This window comes from Euprymna scolopes, chromosome 46 (assembly GCF_053919585.1).
Source record: "Euprymna scolopes isolate OS-2025 chromosome 46, ASM5391958v1, whole genome shotgun sequence".
Lineage (NCBI taxonomy): Eukaryota > Metazoa > Mollusca > Cephalopoda > Sepiida > Sepiolidae > Euprymna > Euprymna scolopes.
Window position 1 is genome coordinate 42,915,998 of NC_136527.1, and position 22,329 is coordinate 42,938,326.

Genomic DNA, 22,329 nt, shown 5'->3' on the forward strand with positions numbered 1-22,329 from the left:
TATTGGAAAATTCAAAATGGCGCCCGACTCTCTTTAACACGGTAAGTTCGGGAAAAGATGTTATAAATAATAAACTAGACAAAATACTATTAGAAATTCGCTCAATATATGTTACCGTGACATAAGTTGACATATATTCGGTAGGTTTTTAATAGTATTTTGTCTAGTTTATTATTTATAACACCTTTTCCCAAACTTACCATGTTAAAGAGAGAGTCGGGCGCCATTTTAATTTTCCAATACATCGGCAAACATTGTATGTTTTTTGAGCTGAATAAACATGTTACATGGAATAAAAACACGAAAAATATATCCAGTTTGGTAGAAAAGTAACTTATCTTGCCTTTGATAACATCTATTTGTTATATATTTGTTTTTTGACAACTTTTTCGAATCTATGTGTACAGTAATACAAACCCGAATTTTCTTTTCGATTCCGTTCTTACATCAAGTTCCGCTTTTTGATACAACTTTGGGACGAACTATTTTTCGTTGCGGGAGCCGGTAAGAAACATGACAATATTACCTTTTATTTTACTAATTATCTTTGAAATAGGCCCAGAAAACTAGTATTTATTCTTAATGGGAATTTTGAGGTTTTACAAGGAATTTATTTAACTTTTAAATTTAGATGAATTTGTCAGTTTCTTCCAACGTGCAAACAGTTTTCATTATAATTTTTTTTTCACCTGTAATTTTTTACATTTAATCTCTTTAATTTTTTCTCGTATAGATTAACTTTAGATTAATCGGATTTGTATTACTGTATACATAGATTAATCTTTTAAACAAAATCCAGAAATAATCGGAAATCTATATAAAAATAAATAAATAAAAATACGAAAAGGCGGCTTAAAAACTATCATTTTCCGCCATTAACTTGCACGTGCAACGAATTAGAGAATTAATAAAGATGAAACTTGTAATCTGTTCTCTCTCATGTAAATATTAAAATGTTAAATAAAATAATACTAATTTTATCCGTGATCACCAAATAGATTGGCTCTATTTCGAAATAATTTATTTTTTTTATTTTTCCTCTTCAATTTTGTTTTCTGCGAACTTGCTCTTCCGTTCGTCATCTTGAATGTTAACTTGAGTTTGTAAAGTCAATCACATTTGAAAAATCGTTTCCTTTATAAAAGCAGATAAAGTTAATCGAAAGCAGATTATAAAACAAAAACGTAAGTATTACTTCATGGCGCACGTATGTGTATTTTTTATTTTCATATTTTTTTTTTCACCGGATTATTATCGAATGGTCACTAATCTATCAGATTTTGTTTTTATACTGACTTAAACATAAAAACGGTCAATACGTAATTCTTTATGTTATCAGTGGTGGCCAATTATTAATGCGCTTTCACGTACAGAATTGATAACATTTTTCTTGATTTTTGCTTTTTAATGTCATTGTGTCTTTATTGAAACATGGAATCAAAAAAAAAAAAAAAGCGAATAATCCTAATGAAAATGTTGATTTATTGTTGAAATTTTTCGCTGTCGATTGTTTTTATTTTAAACTGACTTAAACAAAAAAATAACTTCTTTATCGTTCACCAAAAAGAAATAAATAATTTTATAAATTTAATTTAATGTTTTTAACCGTTGCACAAGTTTAAAAAATCAGGTTTTGTTTTCACTAATGACTTAAATATAAAAAAAGGTCAATGTCTAAAATCTTTCAAAATTACAAATATTCTTTACAATGACGACTTTTATAGGTTTTCAAGGATGCTGAAAATGAATAAATACTTCAAAAGTTGTGCAGAGAATTAGTTTTCATTATATGAGAAAATTATTTTTTCAAAAAGTGAGGATCACTTTTCTATATAAATTTAATGTAACATGAGCACCGACTTTCTGGCCACGCGGTAATATTTGGGGGAGGGGCTGCCTGAAAGCCGTTTTGGTAAATTGTTACTTACTTTCAACCTTAACAGTCATCTTTACCATGACGAATTCTATAGGTTGTTGGGTATGCTGAAAACGAATATCATATTTAAAATTGCCGCAAACAAGTAGATTTATGGATCGTAAGCTAAGTAATTCTTTATGTTATCAGTGGTGCGAACCATTCATAAGGAATTACATTGCTTAATATTTGAAAAATCCGTTATTGTCTTGTTAACTGAATTTTTTCTTTCCAAGAATAAGTTTCTTTTTTTCTTTTGTTAAATGTCTTAATATGAGGAAATCGCGATGCATGATGAATACCATCTGATAATTTAAAATTAACATCGGTAGATGACACTCGATGACTTTGATGCTCGAGTTTAAAAACAAGAAAAAATATTTCTTTGGTTTTTCTCATAATCTTTTCTTTCATAACTCATTCATAACACTTCGCATACTCTGAAAAAATCGTTAGCTGAAATCATCTTCGAAATTTTCACATATAGAACAAACCCTGAGAAAAGAATATTTTTTTAAAAATAGAATATAGATCTTACCCAACCTAAACAATTCCCTCTAACTTGTTCCTCTTCCCCACTTCCAAACTCCGAGCCAACTCTAGGCCTTTCCAAATGGATCCTATTATTGTGGTTGACAACACAATTGATGCAAATGGGAGATAACTCGTGTTCAAAATATTTGCAATTTTTGATGTCATGCTATGTGTCATGACTCTCCGTTCCATCAATAGCCTTTCCCATTGATGTTGACTTCTCCATATTGGGATATCAGTTTGTTCTGTGGCTCAATCACTATCCGACTCATTGGACTTTCCTCAATCAACGTTGCCCACAGATGTTCCACATGCGCCTTCTGGTGGTTCTTATAAAAAAACAGATTTCCAATCTTAAAATCTAATGACTTTATTTTCTTATTCTTGTTCTCTATCAGTTTTTTTCTAACGTCCTGAATATTATTCCTTACCAAAAAACATCGATGCATCACTTTTTGAGTGATCCAGTGTTACTCATCAGCATAGTATACTCTACAAGGCATTAATATATTATCTAATGGCAGAATCACGTCTCTGTTGTCGAGCAAATAGTATGGTGATAATTTCGTTATTTGTAGTTTAGCTCATATGAAATCTGACAGCTGCCAACATTTGGTTTATATACTTCATTTACTCTCATAAAATTAATATACGAAAGTATAGATTTATGCGTAAACTTTAAGTATTTACTTCAAAAGTGCTCAATATGTAGGTAGAGCTAGTTAGTAATTTATAAAATATATATGGCGATTAAGCTACCCTGAATATTCGGCGTTTCATCCACTATAGGATTCGTCAGACTTATGCGCGAATTCTGTGGTTGTTTCTCGTTTTTATATATGTTGAGGATTTTAGTTAGCCAATCAGCTTTCTAGTATCCACCGCTCCCCTTCCTATCAGCCAATGGGCATGCATTTTATCGAACAAAGGATTTGTTTTAGAACTATTACCAATAGTTTGGTGTCGGGTTGGGACAAGTAATACACTATCTTGTCCATCTCTATGAACTTTTTTGTTCTGCATCTTTGAATCTAAAAATTTAATTATCTTTCTCTGGTTCCCTAATTTAATAAAAACCCAACAACGTAGGATGGTCGTGTGATACTGATGAACCCTCAAGCTTCTGATATGTTGAAAACTATTTTGGCTCAAACAAAATGATTCAATAATTTCTATCATCTATTTCTACCAGGATCCTCATTGTCTCGACTAGAGGTCCACACAAACAGCGTCCTTCCTTTTCAAGTACCATCTCGTCTGCGTATCACTAAGTTTATGAGATAAGAAGTAAATTTGTTTTTAACATCTTTACCCTCGCTCAGATCATAGATAATTTTTTTTTACAAGGTGGTCACCACTTATCAAGGACTGGAAGCCACTCGGGGGTAAGGGTTATTGTGTGTACAGTATGTTAGTGTTGGGATTTGATAAAGTGTCTTAGTTAAGAGGACGCTTCATCAGGAATTTGTTTATGTTGGACTTGAAGACCTCCAGGTTGTAGTTAGGTGGGAAACAGGCAGACGGAACAGAGTTCCACAGGCGTACACTTCTAAGAAAGAAGCTTTGTTCTTGGAATCTACGTTTTGGTTTTGGCACAGATAAAGAGTGGGGAAAATTTTTGACAGTTGTTTCAGCTAGACGGGTGTTTTTTCATGAAAGATCTGCGAGCGAGGGTGGACCAGGGATCAGAGCTCAGACGAGCACTTGCCATGGAAGTAACAATAAAACAAAGACAGGCTCGCAATGTCTCTCCTGTGAATGGGGTATATAGCCAGAACTGGACAAAGTCAAATCGATAAAATCTGTGACACAAAATTTGTGACAAACATGCCCCAATCGCATGAGAAGAATTACAGAATGTACACAGATGCCCCAATCGCATGATTGGGGCATCTGTGTACATTCTGTAATTCTTCTCAGGATCAAGATAAGCCAGTATAACCATATCTGTGAGCTTTGGTTTAAGGCTATCAAAGGCAAAATGACATGTAACGTCACATTAAAACTCCACATATTTCATCATAAGATGAACTAACTGCTCGACAATTTCAGAAATATATTTTATAAATAATCAATAATATGACGTCATACCAATCCAAGCTCTGACTTTTCTCACACAAGTTGGAGTTGGATTTTATCGATTTGACTTTGTCCAGTTCTGGCTATATACCCCATTCACTAATTTGAACCCCAGATTCTGTACTTCTCCTTAAACCCCACACTGATAGCATTCATCCTGAGCTTGTACTTATGTAAACTGGCTAGTAGTATCCTATCTATGTGATCTAAGTGACTTTCCATAGTATCTTAGGATATTAAAATATCATCCAAATACAGTAATTTTACCTGTCTGTACCCTGATTTCAGATCTAAGTTTAGCAAGTATTTGGCTGACCCAAGTGGGGCTTTTATGGCATCAATGACTGGTAAGCTTGTTCCTTTTAGATAATGAAGGACTTGTTTTGCATGAATTAAGTCCTTAATTGTCAGTTTTGATAAGTTTTTGGATAGCTTTGTTACAGTGTAAAATATATCAGGCATAGCGACAGTCATCAAATAAATTAGATTTCCAATAATTTCTCTGTATAATCGATCGTCTCTTAATTTAGTTTCGATCTCTATATTCTTGTTTATATCAATCTCAATGGTGGTGGTTGGCAATCTCACATTCCAAACTTCATCAGGATTTTTTCAATGTACCATGAGTGGTTCATTGTTATAGTTTCATTTTCACAGGTAAACTTTATACCGAGGAACTATGACAATTGGCGAAGATTGGTAATTTTACATTTTTTGTTTAAATTATTTTTTAACATCTTTTAAAGTGTTGTCTCAAAATTATTGTGAGCAATATATCGTCAACCCAAAACACCAAAAACAAGTATTTATTACACATATTTTTGGTATGCATGCACACCTCTATGGGACACTGCCTGAATTCTTGTTCTATTAAATAATTATGGAGTGTTAAATTTTAATTGTTAAATTTTAATTGTAAAATTTTAATTGTGAGCGCTATCTTTTAGACTGTACAGTGATTTATTCAGTTTCCATACAAAATTTTTATTTTTCATTTTAAATCCCTCTGGGGGACTCAAAGTCAATCAGAGCATTTAAATAAGCATTTTTTTATATCCATTTGATGTATTTTTAAATTGTATTGAGCGGCAAGTTTCAATATTTGATTTGAGAGTTTTAATGTTTGCTGAGGTTTCCGCCCTTTTAATTGGCTTTGTTCAAAATAATGTTTCAACACTTTACAACTACCGTCCTTCTTTTCTACTTACACTATCAGAATACTCCATGGGCTATTCAGTCTTTCAATTATATCTGCCTGCATCATTTCAGCTTAATCGAAGCACATCCTCACCCCATTTTTCTTAAGTACTCGCAGTTTTTATCACACTTATGTTGAGATTCTCTGCAACAAACAAGTCATGGTGGAAAGACTGACTTTCTATCTCTACTCTTAATCGAGCAAGTTCTTCTACAATTAATGGGGACTCATTAGCTGTTCTTAAATTTTTATCACATAATTCGGGTCTCTGTCTAAGTGCATTAAAAACACTGCTATTTATTACTGACAACTCTGAGCCCCTATCCACCAGACTTCTATAATTCTTTCCCTCAATTTTAATAAATACAGAATATGATGCACCCATGTTATCAACTATGCCATCGGTATGCCCTTGTTCAGCTGGGTGGCATTGCATTAATGAAGCTCTCCTGGTTTCTCTGGATAGGTTTCTTGCAGAATTTCTGTATGTTGCCCACCTCAACAAAATAATAACACCTAATTATCTATCGGCCTCTTTCCTTCTCTCTAGTTTTAAATCCTAGTCCCCTACTTTGTACTTGGTTTCCTCTTTTACGTCTATCTCCATATCTTCAGGAACTGGCTAGACCCATAGCCTCAACTAGTATCTGCTACAAACCTTGACTATCCCACTAAAAGCGCCTTATTCTCATCTAACTATCATGTGCATATAGTCAGGTACCCCTTCTAACCTATCTTGTCTCATGTTTGCTAATTCGACTTTGTTTGTTAGGGTTTGCGACAATTCCATAGTAGTTCTCTAAAGACCTCTTCAAATCAACCCATGTTAAACTTTCATTGTCTAAGATGAGTCTGGTCATGAATTGTTCGACCAGGCCCCATGTGGTTAAGAGAGCTATCTGATATTTTTCCTCATCCAGTGCTCTGGTCACCCTAAAATACTGCTCTACATGGTCCACCCACCTTCTGTAGCCACCGTCTTATCTATTTGAAAATAGCTGCTACTCCATCATAAAAATTGCAAATGCTACTGATGAAAGAATAAGATAACAATACAACTCAGAATCAAATTTTTGTTAAGATGGAGAGTGTGGACTGCGATGTTGATTTGTTTTTGTATAATAATATAAATAATTTTATTTTCTCTTTCTTATACTGCATGATATGTGTGTGCCTAGCTAGATATGGAGAGTGTGAACCGGGAGGTTGGTAGAGTAAATAATGCTTATGCGATGCTCATTCCTGGCTGACTGTAGGCCTCTCATCCTTTTCCTTTTTCTATGGTTTATATATGTGACATGCTTTTTGCAGATGCTCCCACCTTCGACACTTGCATGAGTCAAATAGTGAGCCATGTTATTCACTAACAGTAAGGTTAAAAAAACATTGAGAAGCTGTAATATGTGGAGAAATTGAAAAATCAGTTATGGTGGAATATATATGGATGGAAAAGGGAAACCCTCTACCATCTATAATATAAGGAGTAAACATCTGTTTAAATGTGTGTATGTATATATGTATGTATGTCTTACAAAAACGTTCAAGAGAGGCAACGGATTTCCTTTTCGATTGTCTAGCTTTAATTTATACCTATGTCACTTTCGATGGGCACAACATCTAACACGTTACATTTTTTCACTTTCTTTTCCTCCTTCGCTGTACAGGTTTGCCTACCTGCCTACTACCACTTTTTGTGTTTGCAATTTTCCTTTGTTTTTTTGCTCAACCAACACTTTTACACACACCTCAACTTTCTTTTCCACCTTTGCATCACCAGTCTGAGCCTGCCTGCCTACTACAACTTCATTTATGTTTTGCTTAACACACAGATTGAGGTGAACAATGAAGCATAATCTGCTTAAGGAAACAGTGCATATTCCGATATGATGATGATCAACTACAAAGCATACCTAGTATGGTATTTAACATGATATAGGAACCACTAATTATATTATATATAAAACGATATAGGAACCATTAATATTCAACACGATACAGGAACCATTAATTATATTATATATAACACGATGTAGGAACCATTAATTATAAATAATTATAATATATATATATATATATATATATATATATATATATATATGTGTGTATATATTTAGTAATAAGTAATAAAAAGTGTCTAGAAACAAAATAGTTCCAAAAATTAATACTAGGATTGTCTGCTAGGACCATAGTGCTATTGTTAGAGTTCTAGGTAAATTCAGTTGTAAGTTACATACTTCTGAATTATGTAAAGATTTCTTAGTTCAAGAGAAAGGTTCCCAAGTTCTACAAAACACCTGAATTAGATCAGAGGTTACATAGAAACGTTGGGAAAATAACACCCAAGATGAGAACAGTATTCTGAAGAATCAAATAATATGAATAATCAAACTTCACCTACAAAATGAAAAGAAAAACGTAATTATTTTTAGTCAAATTAAAAAAAAATGTTAACTAATCAGTATTTAATAAAACTATACTCATTTTTTTTAAATTCATTAACAAGAAATGTTTCGGATATTTTTAATAAAAATCAACATAATACAATTTTACCACATGAAATGTATTTTTACAAATTCATTTTATATTTCCAGAATTTACAACAATGAAAAGCAATCCATTAATGGATAAGAAGAACTTTTCTGCATTGGTGATTTAGAAAGGTTTAAAATACTTATAAATTTCTTCATTAAATTTTTTTAAAGTTGAAATTTATTAGCGTGCCTATCATCATACACTTCATTGAATTTTTACATTTTGTGGAATCAGATGCAAGCAAACATGAGAGACAAACCACATTCATGTGAAGTATGTGGTTCTTCTTTTGCATGGAAGTCAAGGTTGTTGTGTCATATGAAAAGACATACGGGAGAGAAACCACATTCTTGTAAAGTATGTGGTTCTTCTTTTGCACAGAAGCCACATTTGTTGCGTCATATGAAAACACATACGGGAGAGAAACCACATTTTTGTGAAGTATGTGGTTCTTCTTTTGCACAGAAGCCACATTTGTTGGATCATATGAAAACACATACGGGAGAGAAACCACATTCTTGTGAAGTATGTGGTTCTTCTTTTGCACACAAGTCAACTTTGTCGAGTCATATGTACACACATACGGGAGAGAAACCACATTCTTGTAAAGTATGTGGTTCTTCTTTTACATGGAGGTCAACTTTGTTGCGTCATATGTACACACATACGGAAGAGAAACCACATTCTTGTAAAGTATGTGGTTCTTCTTTTGCATTCAAGTCAAGGTTGTTGCATCATATGACTAAACATACAGGGGAGAAACCACATTCTTGTGAAGTATGTGGTTCTTCTTTTGCACACAAGTCAACTTTGTCGAGTCATATGTACACACATACGGGAGAGAAACCACATTCTTGTAAAGTATGTGGTTCTTCTTTTGCATGGAAGTCAACTTTGTTGCGTCATATGTACACACATACGGAAGAGAAACCACATTCTTGTAAAGTATGTGGTTATTCTTTTGCATTCAAGTCAAGGTTGTTGCATCATATGACTAAACATACAGGGGAGAAACCACATTCTTGTGAAGTATGTGGTTCTTCTTTTGCACAGAAGTCAGAGTTGTGGAGGCATATGAAAACGCATACGGGAGAGAAACCACATTCTTGTGAAATATGTGGTTCTTCTTTTGCACGGAAGTCATATTTGTTGAGGCATATGAAAATACACACTGGAGACAAACCACATTCTCACAGAAGTCATAATTGTTGAGTCATATGAAAACTCATACAGAAGAGAAACCACATTCTTGTGAAGTATATGGTTCTTCTTTTCCATGGAAGTCAAATTTGTTGAGTCATCTGAAAACACATACGGGAGAGAAACCACATTCTTGTGAAGTATGTGGTTTAAATTTTGCATGGAGGTCAACTTTTTTGACGCATATGAAAACACATACAAGGCGTCCCTAATGGTGCTGTCCTTAACAGCTGATAAGGAGAAAATAAGCAAGGGCTTATATACGACATAAACATAAGAAAATACAGGGATAAGTAGACTCTTTAAAAGATCCCTCGGTTTGAGTAAATTAATGGGAGAATGTTTGACATTGCGCAGAATTGCCTATCCCCTCAAAAACAAATTAAATGAAATAAAAAAACTCAAACCCCATTATTGTGGAGTATGTTGTTCTTTTGCATGGAATTCTCCTTTATTTCGTCATATGAAAACACATACAGGAGGGATCAGTAATGACAATAAATGCAGGTTCTGCCATACAGGATTGGAAAGTGTTGGTCATCTGATATCAAGTTGCAAAGTTCTAGGGGACGGCTACTATACAACGAGACATGATGGAGTATGCAAGTACCTCCACTGGACCATCTGTAAAAATAAAACATCCTGTGTAGCAGCAAGTCCTGTGAACATCAACCTGAAAGAACAGTTGGAAATACATACCATACATTACGACCATGTAATCCCCACAGCCACCTACCTTTAAAATGCTGCTGTGAAACCTGCCACAGTTATATGGAATAAGTCAGAGAGAGTTGCAACCTTGATTGAAGTGAGTGTTCCCAATGATGGCGGTCTGAACAGAGCTGAAAGAGAGAAACAGACCAAATACCAATGTCTCATGTATGATATGAAAAGAAACTGGAATCAATCATACCAGTTATCATAGGTGCCACAGGGCTTATGAAGAAGAACCTGAAGTCCTACCTAACTAATATTCCTGGTGAACAAAGTGCAAAAGAGATCCAGACAATTGCACTTAAGGTAACAACGAGGATACTAAAAAGAGCTTTTGATTGTTTTCAAAAAGCGGGGCAATGTTGGCAGCTGGTTTGGCTGCCCCATACCCAGCCTACAATCTTTAAAGGAAGAATTTTTTTTAAAAAGAGACAATACAGATTCTGCCACACAAAATCGGAAAGTGTGAGTCATCTGGTATCGAGTTGAAAGTTTTTTTTTAAAAGATGGCTACTACACAGCAAGAGATGATGGAGTATGTAAGTACCTCCACTGGACCATCTGTAAAAAAATAAACATCCAGTGTAACAGCAAGTTCTGGGAACATTAACCTTAAAGAACAGTTGGAAATGATATATAAACATACATTACAACTATGTTATCCCTACAGCCACCTACCTTGCAAATGCTGCTGTCAAACCTTACATAGTTATATGGAATGAGTCAGAGTGACAACCTTGGTTGAAGTGAGTGTCATTAATAATGGTGGCTGGTTTGGCTGACCAATACCCAGCATAACAATCTTCAAAGGAACAAAATTTTAAAAAAGGAGACAAACCATATGTTTGCGAATATTGTGGTTCTTTTGCATGGAAATCAAATCTGTTGAGTCTTGAAAACACATACGAGAGACAAAGCACATTCACGTGTTGTATGTAGTTGTGATTTTGCACTGAAGTCAACTTTGATAAATCATATGAAAACATACAGGAGACAATTTCTTTACTGCATCAATGTTTGAGAGATAAAGAACTTAAATAGAACATTCGAATATCTATATATCTCATAGACTTCAAATGTTAGCCCCACATTGTGGACCTCTTGATTTCTGAGAACTTCGTTTATTACAGAAAAAGAGACAAACCATGTTTTTGTGAAGTATGCATCTATTCTTTTGCACATAAGTCATATTGGAAACTGAAAAAATATTACAGAATCAGAAAACAAATTTGCTACAAAAATCACACAAAATAGTAGTTACAAATAATCCACAACTTGCATTTCAGAAAATTGGAAAAATGGGTCAAACAAGAGTGTGACAAGTCTTTTCTGGAATTATTATTAGGGAGACTTTATAGACTGACTTTAAACAGAATGCCTTCACTATGATCAGGACAGAGTTATAATTACTGCTCACAATCAAAGTTTGATTACCAATGCTTCTAAGTAGATAGAAAGGAAGCTGGAATTTTAGGGAAATAAGTAAATAGAAAGGAAACTAGAATCGTTGGAAAATTTCTATGTCAGTAATTCTAGGAGCAAATCAAATTAGACAAAAGAATTTAAAAAACTACCTGGCAAATATATCTGGTGAACCAAGTGCAAAAGAGATTCAAACCAGAGAGAAACCACATTCTTGTGAAGTATGTGGTTCTTCTTTTGAACAGATGTTTACTTCTTTGAGTCATATGAAATGCATGTGAGAAACAATATTTGATGATTTTCCAAAATCAATACCTCAAAATTGTATTCAGCATCACAAACAAGAACCAGCAGAACAGCGTCTGTCAGGAAACTGGCCAACCATTTTTCACAAGACTTTCTTACAAATATGACAAAATCAAAATAAATCTGCTTCAAAAATCACACAAAATAGTAGTTAAAAATACTCCACAACTTGCATTTCAGAAAATTGGAAAAAGTCGTTTCTTGATTTTTTATAATAATAATAATAATAATCATAATAAAAAAAAATAATAATAATAATAATTATTATTATTATTATTATTATTATTAGGAATTTTTGTAGACTGGCTGTAAAAAGGATGTCTTCACTATGATCAAGATAGAATTATAATGACTGCTCACTATCAAAATTTGATTATCAATGTTTCTAAATAGATATAAAAGAAGCTGGAATTTTAGGGAAATATATTCCAGTAATCATAGGAGGAAATAAAATTACTTAAAAGAATTTAACAAAGTACCTGATAAATATATCTGGTGAACCAAGTGCAAGAGAGACGGTTTGATTCTTTAAACTTCCAACTCTCAAACTTGACACTCTGTTGTCAAAATTTTCAACTCCCAAACACAAACTCTGTTGTCAAAACGTCTAAATCCAAAACTTGACACTATTTCAAGTTTATTTGCACACAACTACGTAGCACACCTTCTTCTTACTCGTCTTCTGTTTACGTCTGTTTTTATTCACCTTTTTATCATTTGCATAGAAATGCAACAGTCTGCATCGCTCTAGTGATCGCCTATGATAAAACAAACTTGGTAACTTATTTAGTGTTTTTTCTGTTTTTGTTACAAGACCAAACTTTTAAAGCATTCACACATGCCAAGTAAGTTTCGATTTTTCATACAAAGTAAAATAAGAAAAACTAAAAAGCCATATTTTGTAATGTATGTGGCTCTTCTCTAAAAAAGAGAAAAGAATAGAATCCTTTGATTATGTTGATAATTTTATTTAAATAAAAAGTTTTTATTCTCAAGTAAATGTTTAAAATGAAAGAATACAACTTTTATGCCAACGTCACGTCTTAACAGATTTTTCACTTCTAAAATTTACTACATCTCAATAAAACATCTATTTTATATCGAGTATTCATGTTTAAATATCTGCTTAAGCGTTGTAAGATTTTTTTAAAGAACAAGGAACGTTCAATAATGACAGGAATGGAGATGACCGATTTCCTGGCAATGTTTAACTCAATTACAGGAGATTATTGCACTTCATTTTATAGGAAATTAAATAAAGCTATCAGCATTAGGAGGCTTATTGTACTTCATTTAATAGAAAATTAAATAAATAAAAATCAACATTAAGAGGTGGGATCAGATCAGCTAATATGTCCCTGCAAAATATCACTCTGATAATCAGATGATGCAGCTTGATTTCTGAATTTCTGCATCTTCTACAAAACTTTCTCCAGAGATGCATTAAACGATGTGAGAAATGTGTAACGCTGTGATGTTTTTATCTAGAAAAAGAAACTAAAAACTGTGGCAATTTTTGTTGTTCTAATTATATTTGAAATTAGACTGTGGCATTATTATTTACTTTTGCAGCATCATGATATCGAGAAAGTATAATTTTGTTTTTCAGAACACTAGGTATAAATTGCTTGGTTTACTTAATGTAATATTTTAATGTTCAACAGAAGTTCGTATAGTCTTTTCATAAACACATAGTTTTTCTCACTTACGTTTTCGTTTTCAAGTGATCAAGGCTTTTTGTTTTATACTCGATTAAATTAGGGTAATTGACTTCTGATCTTATGGTGGTTGAGGCCTGGCCCTCACTTTAGATAAATTTTACAGACAAAAATTACACGTGTAATAAAACAATGAAGATTTTCTGGTTTTCAAAGGTTTTATTTAAAGTGCAATTTTTCAGAGAAGAGAGATCATTATCTTATTAACTAATTACTTCTTGATCAGTTTTTCTAAGTTAGTTTTAAGAATGAAAATTTAGAGATGCAGACAGCTAGACATGAAGGTTTTAATGGTTTAGATTTTCCTTCCATTTTCAGACTGATTTTACTTGTATAGAATCCAGATTCAGACTCCCTCAAAACTCTATTCCATCCTCAAATATGTGATATACTTTTTTGCTATATCCTGTTACACTTGCATTTCTTACATGTTTAATTATTGAACGAAACTTTCAATCACACCACCTGCAGCATGGCATATTTCTATTTGCTAAACAGATTATCCTGAGATATACGGCTCTAAAATTCAGACGTATAATCCCAATATTAAGAGTGTTATTTTTCTAGTTTAAAGGTTAGGAGGAGAGAACAAGGTTGGCGGGGAGAACGAGGAAGGGAAAAGTGGGAAAAGTGAATTAAAAAAAATAAAATAATATAAAACGAAACATACATATAAAAAGTAGTGTTAATGAAGAAATGTAGTATTGGGAATCCCAGCTTAATTGCTATCTAGGTAGTTTAGAAATAGAAAGTTATGTAAGCATACTTTGATTTCCTATCAGCGAGTTAGCAGGGTCAGAAGGTTAGGTTTGACAGACACACTCAAGTCATCCTTGAACGACCTAGATAGAATGCACCGTGAAGTAAGGGATGATACGGGAATTGTGGGTAGGCTTCCAGTTGACGACCACATGGGCTGGGAGTTGGTCTAGGCAGCAGATGAAGCAGACGGAAAATTGGGACCCTCCCGACAATCAGGGTCCGAGATGATAGGCTTGCCTTGAATAAAAATTTGAAGCTTAAAATCCCATCTTGTTCATTAATGAATCTGTCTGCAGCAGTAAGTACCACTCCCCAGCAAGATGGCAGACCAGCGACTAGAAGATATCATCCGCTGGCCAAAGCAACCAGGTATGTTCAAACTACATTGTGCATACACGTCTCAGAAACCTTCCAAGGCAAAAGAAACTGTAAGAATGAGAACACACACACATATAGCAGTGGACTTCACATAAGATACGTAAGAGCATACACACACACACGTATATGTAAAAACAGTGATAAACGTTAAAGTACTCGTAACAAAAAAAAACGTAAAAGTAACAGATTACTAAAAGCAAACGTTTAATAATAATAATAAATAATAAGCACATAAACAGAAAGAAGAGAACAAATATATATATATATATATATATATATATATATATGTTGTTGCCTACATAACCCCAAAGTGAAACAATGATGAGGCTAGCCAATACCAGATGCGTAACTATTTGGGGAATGCTAGGCGTCGCATGTGTTGAAAACAATTCTTGCATCTAGTATCACGGTTAGGCCACTATAAGTGAATAAATAAGATATTGCCAAAAGAAATCATCTTATTTTTAGCAAAATGCGCAGTTATTTATTACTTTCTTTTCTTTTATGGTATGGATTCTTAAAAGGATTTAAAAGCACTTAAAAGCATGGTATATTAAAAATGAAAGTTTCGGCTTATCATTTTAAGCATATTTGTGCCCACGAATATATATATATATATATATATATATATATATATATATATATATATATATATATCGATTATAAAAAAGTACGTCATTATAAAATTCATTCTTCACTTCATAATCGGTGAAAATTACGTATTGATTGGATAATTACTTGATTTTTTATAGATTTTTAAAATATACTTACTCTCTCTCTTTTTGTTTTGGCCGTACCGATTTTCTTTGTGTTTTTTAGGTTTTTTTTTTACATATTAAAATATAAAAGTAACTGAAACAATTATGATTTAAAAATTAATTAAATATTTTGTGCACGGCAACTTTTGCAATCTGTTAATATTGATTGAAAATGTGAATTTTAATTTCAAGGATTTAGTTAAGATTTAAATAAACAACTTAGTTTTAGGAATTTAAAATTGGTATTTTGTAGAATAAAGACTAATTTAAAAAGAAAAAAGAATACAAATTATGATATGGAAAATTAATAATAAAAGAAATTATTCTGTTAGCTGACTCTATATTCACAAGAAACTAAGGTCATCTTTTAACTCTTTGATCTTTTTAATATTCACGGTTTTCCACAGGAACCTGAAATATCAGCTTTTTTAAATATTAAAAATACAGTTTAACAGATTTAATTAAAAATTATTTTACATGCCAAATAAAATAGAAAAATGGCTTTCAATATTTATTTTAACTGTAGAAATTCATTTCTTTCAACATTTGTAAAATGTAGATATTATGTTTATCCCCTTCACAATAAATTAAAAACGAAAATATCTTATTTTCTGTTTCAGAGGACAAATGATAACACCTCCACAACTGTTTTTAAAATTATGACTTTCATATGTTTTCGACTATGCTGAATGAGAAAATATTTAAATTTTGCAGAGTATTTTTGAGGATATAAAGACCTATATTATGCACTATAATTCACTGGCTTCCATGTATGCGTTTTATAAATGAATCTACTCTGCGACTGCCAACTCCCACTTTTTTAAAATATAGTATTTGTGGGTGAGTATGCTGACAACGAATATCACAGTTACATTTGGGGCAAATATCCCCCTCTCCATCAAGTGGAATGTTTATTGCAAAAGCCATTTCTTTAAGAATTTACAGAATTAACATGGGGAGGTTAAGGTTGTCTATTCCGAAAGCAGTTCTTAACATAGGGAGGTTAAGGATGTCTATCCTGTAATTTCTTAACATGAAATTACTCAAGGAAGTAAAGTCGTAATTGTTTTGGCTTATACACATGCATATTACTAATTTCTCGGTTGTGAAAAAAAAGTGGATTTGTTTCCGCTAGGTGGCACTGTCGGTCACAGAGAAGTAGATTTGTTTATCGCGTGTGCATACAACATTAAGGCCAGTGAATTTTAAAGTGAATTGTCGAGGTGAACCTAATGTTAAAAAACAAATACCTTAAAAATATTTCAATATTTCACGAACATTACAATAAGCAATATTTTCATGAAAAATAATATAATTATAAAAATATTTTTAATATTTCACAAACAATACTATAAGCAATGTTCATTCAATATTTTCACAAAAAATAATATAATTATAAAAATATTGTACGTGTAAAGTTCAACAAAGACAATAAAAAATGAATAATATCGAAAAAAAAGTTTAAAGTTTATGTATCCGTTATGGAACGAAGTTCTCAAAAAAAAAATTCTCTTAATTTCATCAAGTAGTTTTTTTTTTGTTTTGTTTTTTTTTTTACAGTGGAAAAACACGTTTTTATGAGAGCGCGTTGAAGGCAGACATCTAGGATACAAAAAAAATGTTTGAATTTTAGTAACACCACGGAAGATAACTTCAGTTAAAGCACCGACACCCCCTCCCTATCTTTAATACTAGCTTTTCTTCCTAAAAATCGAACTTTTTGCTCGGTATCATAACAAATAGTTTTTTCGCTTGTAAAAAAAAAGGTAAAATCCCTTGAGAGCGTACGGTGGTTATATGAGAAAATAAAGCTGTGTACGCATTAGAAATGTTTCTTTTCTGTGCCGTATGTTATACATTAGTACATTAGGGGTCATTTCGAGTTGAAAGTTTATTTACTGCACCCATCTGAACTAGAGAAAATCATGATTTAAATGTGTGTGTTTTTTTTTTGCTTGAACTTTGCGCTTTTTGGATTATTTTGTTATGTTTTATTTTCTTGGTGGATATTTGGGGGTTGTCAGAGATTATAGTTGTGGGTAAAAACATTAGAAACACTTCAAACAGTGGGGAACGCACTGATACCATAAAAATAACGGTAACATAAGTGCATAAGCACCAAAATTGTTTTTGTTTTGTTTTGTCTGTTTGTTAAATCCGGCTAAAAAATAATAATAATAATCAAAAATAATCCGAAAACTGCAAAGTTCAAGCAAAATTGAAATTTTTATTTGTTACGTTTGAATAAAAAAATATTATTAAATCAAAAACAGTCGTGTTCTCGTCGAGTATTTTATTATTATTATTATTATTATTATTATTATTATTATTATTATTATTATTCAAGAAAATAAAAGGTACACATTTTTGTTTACAAGTGCTAATCTGGACTTGCACCAATTTTGTTGTTAATAATTCCTATAACTATAATCTCTGCCCCCCCCCCAAAAAAACGCCCCCCCAAAAAAAAAATCCACTAAGAAAACATAACATAACAAAATAATCCGAAAAACGCAAAGTTCAAGAAAAAAAAATTCGTTTTCCGGTATGCTCGATCTGACTTTTTGATCACCCGTTTGGTCGGCCTATTAAATATTTATCGATAGTTATTTAGACGAGACTCACACATTTAAATCATGATACGGCACAGAAAAGAAACAGCTTTATTTTCTCATATAGCCACCATACGCTTTCAATGGATATTACCAAAAAACCTACTTGATATTTTTTTTCGGAGAACTTCGTTCCATAACGGATACATACAATTTAACATTTTTTCGATATTTTCATTTTTTAACGTCTTGGTTTAACTGTACAAGTACCAAAACTATTTTTTATGTAAAAAATACCTTCAAAATATTTTTAATATTTCAGGAACATTACGATAAGCAGTATTCATTCAATATTTTCACAAAAAGTAATTAAAAATATTCGATGTGGTTTCAATCATAAAATCATCACAAAAAAGAAAGTTTACATGGTTTAATGACCGCTTTTCTCTCAAAAAATATTCACATTCATTTGAAGCCACGTGTGACACTCTGTTCATAAAAATCAGTAATCTTAAACTTTATGCTATTCTCACGAGATCCTCATTTAACTAAGCCTGCATAATAAACACTCGTTACAAGAAAACATTTGCGTTTGAACGATTTGAATTAATATTCCTAACACGTAAATAAATGTTATTTCATCTTAATACAATGATTTTGAGTTGTTTGTCAAGTGTCGTTATTTGCCGGAGTTATTTCTATATTTTTATTTTATGTATGTGAGGATGTGCCTTGGTGAAAACCTTCTATTAATTGGTGATCTCGTTAAATTTACCTTGAATGGTCCTGTGGATACTCTACTACTTTCGACTTCAAGAGATTCCCGCACCTGCAACCTCGGTCGTAAAAATTGGTAGACTCCGATTATGAATAGGTAAACACGGAGTCACACCCTTACAAGTTAGTAACTCTTCAGTCAGTTCCTGTCACCATTTCTGTGAGTTCTATAGGGTCAGAATTAAAAAAGAAATCATTATACATTTTGTACATTCATCTTAGTTTATTTTTAATCAGTTCATATGCGTGTCACGTTTGTACAGTGGTAACGTCACCAGCTTTGAATACTACAGTTTTTACTTTTGGTTTCGATTCTAGCTGATGACACCCAAATACGTTTTTTATTACTTCTGACATCACGACATTGTAATATAGGAAATCTGAACAAATAAAAACGTTAAATTTAATCGTATTTTTCGAACGGCCAAAACCTGGCGAGTCCCCCCCCCTGTTAGTAATGAAATAAAATTAAATTTTTGCCATTTTTTGGCTTCTATAGAATTTATTCGCGACTTGTTGTCACTTGTTTTGATCTTTTACTCAACTCTCGCTTTGGAGGTGGGGGTGGTGGTGGGTTAATTAAGCTTAGGTACTTGTACAGTTTATTCAAGTCATTAAAAAATGAAAATATCGAAAAAAGTTTAAATTGTATGTATCCGTTATGGAACAAAGTTCTCTGAAAAAAAAATCACTTAATTTCATCAAGTAGTTGGGTTTTTTTTTTTACAGCAGAAAAACACGTTTTTATGAGAGCGCGTTGAAGGCGGCCATATTGGATTTAAAAAAAAAATGTTTGAATTTTATAAATGACAAAGGGAGATAACTCCAGTTAAAGCGCCGACACCCTTCCCCATCTCTAAATTCTAGCTTTTCTTTCTAAAAATCGAACATTTTGCTCGGTATCATAACAAATTGTTTTTTCGCTGTAAAAAAATACTTGATGAAATTAAGTGAATTTTTTTTTCAAAGAACTTCGTCCAATAACGGATACATACAATTTAAACTTTTTTTTTTTTTTTCGATATTTTCATTTTTTAATGTCTTGACTAAACTGTACAAGTACCTAAGCTTTTTTATATCAATATCTTAACACTTTACTTTATTAATTATCTTTGAAATTTATTTAAATTTAGCTGAATTTGTCAGTTTCTGAAGCCGCCGTAAAAACATTTTTCATTATAACTTTTTTTTCATATGTAATTTTTACAAATTATTCATTAAAACATGAAAAAAAAAAACAGAAATCTATAAAAAAAAAAACATACGATAATAAATAAATCTGTTTCTATAAAATAAAAACAAAATACGATGAAGCGGCTTTCAAAACTATGTTCCCTTATCAGTTTCCGCCATTAACGAATTAAAGAAATAATAAAGATGAAATTTGTAATCTGTTCTCTCTCATGTAAATATTAAAATGTTAAATAAAATAATACTAATTTTATCCGTGATATTCACCAAATAGATCGGCTCTATTTCGAAATAATTTGTTTTATTTTTCCTCTTCAATTTTGTTTTCTGCGAACTTGCTCTTCCGTTCGTCATCTTGAATGTTAAGTAGAGCTTGTGAAGTCAATCACATTTGAAAAATCGTTTCCTTTATAAAAGCAGATAAAGTTAATCGAAAGCAGATTATAAAACAAAAACGTAAGTATTACTACATGGCGCACGTATGTGTATTTTTTATTTTCATCTTTTTTTCATCGGATTATTATCGAATGGTCACTAATCTATCAGATTTTGTTTTCAATACTGACTTAAACATAAAAAAAGGTCATTACGTAATTCTTTATGTTATCAGTGGTGGCCAATTCTGTATGTGCTTTCACGTACAGAATTGATAATATTTTTCAGTAAAATTTTAGAAAAAGCATGAACTCTAACGTAGAAAACAAAATATTTTTTATTGTAGATTATTTTCTTTGTATAATCAGCTATAATGGCGTTAGTCGCTTGATTACGCTCACAGACCGAATAGTTCTCTTTGGCGAAGAGAACTTACATTTAAAAAAAAATATTTTTTAGTTTCCATAAGTAAATAGTTAATATCACAACGCATCATTGTATTTGTTTACGTAATTTCGGTTCTTGCATTCGTGTGCGCACGAGCGTAAAGTGACTTGTCACATTGCGGAGGACTTTTAGTGGGCTTTTATAATAAGAAAGTTTTTAAATGTGGTTCATTTTTATGTGTTATGTAGTTGTTAATGCTTTTTAATTGATCAAAAGAAATTATGTTTTCATGAGCGGTTTACAAAAACATAATTTTCCACTTTTTATGTAAGTTTATCGAACAGAGTGTACTGATTAACATTTCACAAAAATTCTGTGTTTACATTGGCGGTGCAGAATGGGGCGGAGTCGGTGCTGCAACAATAACAAAAAATACTTTTGATTTAAAAAAAATAAAAAACAAACAAAAAAATGCCCGCTTTACTTGGTGACCATAAAGTGGGTGTTCATTTTACATTAAATTTATAATGAAAACTGATCCCTCATTTTTGAAAAAGTAAATTTTTCATATCATGAAAACTATTTCTCTGTGCAACTTTTAAAGTATATATTCGTTTTCAGCATCCTTGAAAATCTTTTAAAAGTCATCAGTGTAAAGATTTTTTTGGTGGGGGGAATAATCTTGATGTCGACCAAAACAACTTATTTATTTTTTACTAAAAAAATATTTGATACATTTTTCACTGATTCAAAAGTTTAAAGTAAAAGAAGAATGCTCGATGCATGTATAGAAGTGGTACACCCCCTATCTATTTTTCTATTGTCATTTTTTTTTTTAATTTTCAACGGATTATTTTTTTTTTTAATTTTCAAAGGATTATAATTATTTTTTAATTTTCAAAGGATTATAATTATTTTTTAATTTTCAATGGATTATTATTTTTAACAATTTTCACCGGATTATTATTTTTTTTAATTTATAACGGATTATTTTTTTTTATTTATAACGGATTATTTTTTTAAATTTATAACGGATTATTTTTTTTATCTAATGGTCACTAATCAATCAGATGATCAATTTTTACCATTTTTTTTCGGTGTGTTCTATTTCTAATACAAAGTTCTGGTAAATCGAGCCTCCATTTTGGAAACATCGACTTTTTCAGTCAAATTTCGCGATCTAACTCCCCCCTTTTTTTTAGCTTTTTTTGACATTTAGTTTTTTGTTTTCTCATTTCTTTAATTAAATTTTTGTATTTATTAGTTTTGCAGTTATTGTTAATTTTTGTATTTATCAGTTTTGCAGTTATCAGATTTTCTGTTCGTTTATTTAAAGAATGCTGATAATTAAAGAAACTTATTATTATGTATTTTTAAGTTCACCCAAAAACACATTCAACAAACCTCAAAAGTAACTTTGATTAAATTAAAAAAAATAATCTAGATTCTTAAACAAATTACAATATTACGCGTCTGAATTTTTTTAGATGAGGAATGATTCTTTGTATTATTTAGAGTATTAAGACTGCAG

At 31.7% G+C, this 22,329-nt stretch overlaps 1 long non-coding RNA gene across 1 annotated transcript; it reads left to right on the top strand.

The window, feature by feature from the left end:
- The first annotated feature begins 1,082 nt into the window (after positions 1–1,082).
- On the top strand, positions 1,083–9,872 carry LOC145270415 (uncharacterized). Its single transcript, XR_013865350.1, has 2 exons — positions 1,083–1,184; positions 8,318–9,872. It is a non-coding gene; the product is annotated as an uncharacterized LOC145270415 (long non-coding RNA).
- Positions 9,873–22,329: the final 12,457 nt, after the last annotated feature.